This window comes from Sus scrofa, chromosome 6 (genome assembly GCF_000003025.6).
Source record: "Sus scrofa isolate TJ Tabasco breed Duroc chromosome 6, Sscrofa11.1, whole genome shotgun sequence".
Taxonomy (NCBI): Eukaryota; Metazoa; Chordata; class Mammalia; order Artiodactyla; family Suidae; genus Sus; species Sus scrofa.
The window spans coordinates 9,509,953-9,517,024 of NC_010448.4; the positions used below are offsets into that span (position 1 = coordinate 9,509,953).

The following is a 7,072-nucleotide window of genomic DNA, read 5'->3' on the forward strand; positions in this document are numbered from 1 at the left end:
TCTTTCTTCTTGTCTTTCCAGGGCCGCACCTGCGGCACATGGAGGTTCTCAAGCTAGGGGTCTAATCGGAGGTGTAGCCGCCAGCCTACGCCAGAGCCGCAGCAACACCAGATCTGAGCCTCCTCTGTGACCTACACCACAGCTTGTGGCAACGCCAGATCTTCAACCCACGCAGTGAGGCCAAGGATCGAACCCAACCTCATGGTTCCTAGTCGGACTCATTAACCATTGATCCACGACAGGAACTCCAGGACCACTGTTTTTTCTGAGCTCTCCTGGTTTCTCCTGCTTGTTGATGTCCTAGTAAAATGCAATCTCATGGTTGGCCTATCAGGTACCATCAAGAACCGCTCTTAGTTTAGAAATGCTGGGCCTCTGGAAGCCTTGGATGCGAGGCGGTCCGTATCACAGGCATTCGCCCACCTCTGCAAAGCGGAAGGAGAAACATTCTGTCTGCCATTGAGTGACGAGACACAGATTCTTGGTGCCTGCCCACACACCCTGCCCTTCAAAACAAGCCTGCCAATCAACCAGGGCCCCCCTGGCTCTCAACACTCCGGCCTAGACTCAGCCTCAGCATCCTTGTCCACTGGACTGTGATGCTTGGCATCCATGGTGACACTGAGTAGCCACTTTTGTCCTATAAAAACACTAGTAAAGACGAGCTGGCTACTTCCTATCACTTTTGTGAAAGATAATGTAGGCAAACCTGGTAGAATTTCCACCTGCTTCTTCAAGCTCAAATACTAGAATCAAACGTCTTCCAGACATTGTAATCAATTAATACTGTGATACAGCTGGTCAAATTACTCTTTTTAATGTGCGTACGCTTAATTACCATCCACTTTTACATCTAAAAAATTCACTCTAAGTTGAGTGTTTCTATCAAGATGTTGGCTCTCTCCAGCACAGTCCATTAGATTGATAAAAATCCATTTTAAAATTTAGAGTCTGGCCCAGCAATCCCACACCTGGGAATCCATCCCAATGAAATAAAAGCATCCGTCTGGACATCGAACAAAGATGCTTAGTGTATCACTCTGGGTGGCCGGGTGGGAGTGTGGGAAGAAACCCCTGGAGGCTAAATGGATGCCCCTCTGACACGTTCAAGATGGGGCAGGACTGGGTAAATCATGGTACATCCACACCAGGGACTATCAGGCCTCAGCGGGATGCAAAAAGACAGACAACGAGCAGTACGCATAAAATGATTCCATGTTGTATCAAGCACAACTACCCCAAAGAAAAAGCTTTTATATCTATATATGAAAAATTTAGAAGGAAACAGATTAGATTGTTGGCATGTTGCACCTCACAAGGAGGGGTTGACTGGAGGGGAGGGGTAAAGTGACAGAGGGTGGCACTAGGCCGAAATGGGATGGACATGCTCTAAGATGAACCTTACCAGAAGGTGCACTGACTCACACCAAGAATGAGCCCAGCAAAGAGCCGGGCGGGCCTCACCCTGTCTGAGGCATTACGGAGGCATCTTCATACAGAAGGACTTCCATCCTCACACCTCAGGGAGGCCTGGCGTATCACGGTCCCCATTATACGAGTGACAGACAGGAGGCTCAGGGACCACACAGCTGATAAAGAGAGCCCATCAGCCCTGCTTCAAAAACGACATGCCTTTCTACAATCTAACTAGTCTATGAGATTAAACGAGGGGGTAAAAAAACTAAGCCAAAATGAGTCTTACCAATTTGGGAGAAATCTAGCAGGGAAAACGGGCCAAAGGCATCTTTGCCAGGCGTTCCGCGGGGCACGCGCCACCTTTTCCCCCACTGGAGGAGCACAGCTGTGACCCACAGGGCCTGGGGGGCGCCACTCAGCACAGGGGCAGCGGCAGACATGCCCTTCCTCCAGTCCCGCCTGGAAGCCAAGGCCATCACAGGAAGCGGGCACCACTTTTCACCAGAACCCCTTTCCCTGAGCAGTCGGGATTCACATCACTCCCTGGAAGGTGAGCTGTGGCGGGGGCGCCGGGGGAGGGGGCGCAGGCACCTGTCGGGCGTGGGGGCTTCCGTGCCCGGGGCCCAGCACTCTGCCTCACTCACAGCAGCTGGTGACCTATAACCTCTCTTAAATGAGTGAATTCGGGTGCTGGGTAAATACGGGCTGCTCATCCTTGTGTAAAACGGGGAGGAAGTTACTCCCGAGGGAATTCTGTGTTTTGGATAAAGATAACGTTCACCATAACAATAAAATCGGCAAAAACAGTCAATGGCCGCATATCAAGGTCCTATTCAAGAGGCACTTGCTAGACCCTTAACGTACACAGCGCGTGGGAATCTCACAGGAACACTGCACCGCGCAGGAGCGTGGGCGCCTGTGCAGCAGGAGGACCCGGCCAGCCAGGCGGGCGTCACATGGAAACTCTGCGCTGGTCGTTCCTCTGGCTTCCCGCCACTCCGCGCTCCACAAGCACGCATGCTCACACCCTGAGAAACACGAGCACAGGGGAGCCTCAGGACAGCACTGACAGGCGGGCTCTCAGATCAGCAAGGGGCAAAACACGGTCTGTACGACATTCTTGCTATTTTTTGTCTTTTTAGGGCTGCACCCATGGCAAATGGAAGTTCCCAGACTAGGGGTCAAATCGGAGCTGCACCTGCTGGCCTGCACCTCAGCCACAGCCACATGGGATCCAAGCCGTGTCTGTGACCTACACCACAGCTCACAGCAACACCCGATCCTTAACCCACCGAGCGAGGCCAGGGATCGAACCTGTGTCCTCATGGATCCTAGTCAGATTCGTCTCCTCTGAGCCACGACGGGAACTCCATGTACAACATTATTCTTGATGTGGGTTAACGCAAACCCAGAGGCCTCGGCAGGCAGCTCCACGGCAGGACTCGGGTTTGCTGTTCTCGCGTCGGTCCCGCCCTCTACTCGACACTGAGCCTTCTCCGGCCTGAGCGCCCTCACTTCCAACACATGAGCCTCATGCAGAGGGCTGAGGACGCTTGACGGATGCGTTCGAGCAGAGGGCTGTGGCAGTTTCCGCCCTTCTCAGACCACAGCATGACAGTTACAGAATTCGAAGCCATTTGTATCCCCCGCAGAATCCCACATAACTCAGCAGACACTCATTACGATGCCATAATGATATCACGCGGCCATAAATACATATGCTAAGAGTCAAACAAGACATTCATATTTAAACGTAGCTGGAAATAATTTCAATCCTGGCGATTTTCTATTGCTCATTCTATTACTTTTCTGTGGACGCTTAAAATGTTAAAACCAAGAAGAAAGAGGCAGGGTGTGTGCGTCACAGCTTCTCCTTTAGCAAGAACAGGAATCTGGGTAATCAAGTTCTGTCTGATAAATATTTTGTTTGAGGAAAAGGTAATTTAATAATAGATGAGAAGCCCCCTGATATGTCAATTTCAGGAGAATCATTCATGCTGCCATAAATGCAGTCCAAGATTTTAATATTCTGAGATATCAGCTTCGTATTTGAAGGGTGGGAGCCCTGATTTCATAAATAAGAAACGCCTGTAAGACTTTTTCATAAAACTTTTAAAAAATACATAAGGCAAACAAATAATACAGTTCAAATTAAAACCACTTCCAAGTCACCATTCCTAAAGAGGAGGAAAAATGCCTTTGCAGGAACTAGATCCAAGCCGCCAGAAGGGAGCCGATCGCTCAGATAACGTGACAGCAATCACGACAACGCTGCTCTTTGCCTTAGACTCCTCAAGTGCAGACGGAAAGACACAGTTTGTCTTTGGCCTCCATGATGTATCCGTTAACAGCTCTCTTCCCATAGTATTCAGACACCTTACAACGGATTTTTGAATTATTTAAGTGGAAGTAGCATTAGAAAATCCTCATGTTTAAATGATGCTAAATAAGTCTTCTTTCAGCTGGACTTCTGCTTGTGCAAAAACATATTTTCTGGAGGTATGTAGGAAGGACTCCAAAGAGAAGACAGCACGTGTGCCAAGTGCACACCAGTGTGTGGGGAGTAAGAGTGTACAGACAAGCCACGGGTGCAAGACGTTCTCGATATCTGGACGTCCTAGAGGGAATTTTAGTTCGTACATTTACAGAGATGATGTCAATTTTCTAAAATGCTTCCAAAGGTCCAGAAGCTCTGAACAGGAGAATTTACAATGGATGGGAGTCCAACTGCAATAAATCATGGAATACCTATACTATGGAATATTACACAGCTATGAGAAGAAATGAGTTTGCTCTCCCATCGAGTGACCAGAGGGATGCCCGTGATGGATTATTGGTCAGGGAGATAAGCACGCAACGAGCAGTGCACCGTGCAGACACCGGGCAGTATTCTTGTGAAAGCAAACAGAGAACCTTCCCTGTATTTGCCAAGGATGTCCCTTCATGGGCAGAAGAGTCTGCAGACAGTGAGAAGGGCTCCTGGCAGGCTGTCGGCTGGGGGGCTGGGGCGCTGGCAGCCGGGGGACTGCAGAAGAAAAGAGGGGTATCATGAACTCTGTTCTGTGTTACACACTGGTGTGCTTTCACCGACAGTGGTGAGCACACACTACCTTTTAATGTATAGGAAAATAATAATTGCAGGGGGTAGGAAAGAAAGGAGATGGAGGGGAAGAAAGGAGACCAAAGTGGGGAGATAGAGAGAGAGAGACAGACCAACAGACCTAACAAAACAAAAAATCCCTGCTGGCCAAAGATGGCTCACTGTCAGTCTTTCTACTTTGCCAGGATGCCAAGCTCAGGAAGCTTTACCCTTTACTCTTTCGTGTTTTTTTTTTCCTCAAGTGAATGCACGGACGCATTTGGTAGAGGACCCACTGCCCTCTGCAGAGCCACCTTTACAGAAGAAACCTGTCACTATGCTGAGCTTGCAGTCTTGCGGGGGCAGGTGCAGAGGGTGCTGCTCGGGACAGGGGAGGGACCACCACGTGATCAAGCTGATGGGGCTCCCGCCTGACCTAAGTGCTTCCTGGTCTGGTCAGAGATGGGGACCTGAACCCACCTGGTCCCCTCCGTGGTATTCCAAGGAAAAGTCCACAGAGGATGTGCCTCTCGCCCACCTCTGCCCAGAGGTGCTTCCAGGGAAAGGAAAGATCTCAAGGCCAAAGGAATCACTAAGAAATAAATGGAAAAAGCTGGTGTTTGATCTTAGTGTTGCTTTCAAATGCAAATACAATTCCATTAACTCAAGAAGTGTTTATGGAGCCCCAACTATGCCCTAGCCTTATGCTTAGGAAGAAGTTATAGTATCTTAAATTTCCCCATGCCATTTGAGGGCTCCCCCCCCCCGTTACAAAAGTGACAAATTCATTTCAGAAAATGGTCAACTCTAGGAAAATAGTTTTTAAAATGAAGAAATGCCTTTCATGTCCCAAACACATCCAATGGCCATCGTGTTACATGATATTTTCCCAGCACTGGCATGGGGAGTGGCACATAATCAATACCTCATCAATAGTTCTTGAGAAAAGCACAGCAGGCAGCCAGGCAGCTAACTTATAGTAATATCATTTACGCAAGCCCATTTCAGACGTTTGTATCACAAGGAAAGCACCCTGTACATACTGTTTCTTAACCTACTCATGCCACTTAATAATAGATACCAAGCCTCTTGCCAGCATTAAACACGTTTTAAATGCCTGGTCCCGGGTGTCCATGGTAACTGGCAAGGGTGGCGCCATCAACACTGAGAGCCCCAGCAAGAGGTGGTAATGCCTTCTCCAAATTCACAGGGATGGCTGAGAAGGGGATCATTGCAACTTTGTTATTTTTTATGTTACTTTTTAGTTCACCATGTTGCCCTTCACCTCTGCACCAGGGGAAAAATGGTGAAAACATGCCAAAGAGAAAAATTTCACAGGTCTAATAGTGAACTCACAAGCTGTTGCCAAGCGGTTGTACACACACACACACACACACACACTCAACTACAGCTGCTGCATGTAATTAATGTGCTAATTATACATAATTATCTAATTACTAAAGGAGGGAGTGAAGGCGAGTGCATTAGGAAGGATATTAAAATCGGCTCCCTTTAGAATACAATATAGACTATCTCGCTATTTCTACAAGTCAGTCTAACTTTCTGATTCTTGAGGGCTCTGTAAACAGAGAAAAATCTTTCCAAATGTCTTTGTGATACTATGGGTTGGATGACTTTGCGTCAGTCCATTAGCAGAATTTTTTAAAAATATCATATAGAGAAAACTCTATCACATAATTAACTTTGCAATGTCGTGTGAATCAGGACTTGTCACAGACAGAGTAAAGACAGTCTCGCAATGGATCTTCCTAAGAAGTCTGGTCCCACAAGATGGTAACGGGAACATACGTGGGCGCTAACTGGCAATGTAAATGTGGAAAACTAATTATGTTTCCTTGCGTGTTCCGCATAATACTGTACCATAAAATACAAAACAAAATGTAGGGGTGGATAGGAAATGCTCATGAAGCTTAGAAAATACTACCATTCTTTCCCTGCCTTAGGTATGAGACATTTGCACAGAAAAGGCTCTGATAAGTACTGCATTTCTGAAATAGTTCTGACCACAGAATCCTTTTTTATCTACCTGCTCTAAGCATCTGTAAGTATCAGCGGAAATTCCAGACAATCCATACTGGAGGCCAGGCTACCACTTAACTACCTCTACCAGATCATAATTCACCATAAAGTGAAGCTTCATTTGGATTTTGGTCTGTGCCCGACAGGAGCAACCTTACAATAAAGATATGCCAGAACCTAAAAGACCTCTTGGAAGAACCTTCAGGAAGCATCCCTTTCTGCAGTTCACTTCTCTCATAAACATACGTCCCAGGCTGTGGGTGCACTATCTACACATTTATTTTCTATGATCAAATAAATAAATCTTATCATCGAATGTGGCTCCTAGTATGTCTTGAGAATGCTAAAGCTGCCACAAATTAATTTCACATCGGAAAAGAAAAGCTTCTTATTTACAGAAAAGATATAAATTAGCATCTTTGGAGTAGAGGCTGTTTTATTAATTTATTAATTTGTGAATTCATACATTGTCTCCTTTCAGAAACGACTCCAGGCATTCTACTATTTTTTTTTTCCTTTCTTTCTTCCTTCTTCTTC

General features: G+C 46.9%; 1 protein-coding gene across 3 annotated transcripts in view; it reads right to left on the reverse strand.

Moving 5' to 3' along the window:
* WWOX (WW domain containing oxidoreductase) overlaps positions 1-7,072 on the reverse strand; it is a 960,840-nt gene that overhangs the window by 599,744 nt on the left and 354,024 nt on the right. The window lies entirely within an intron of this gene.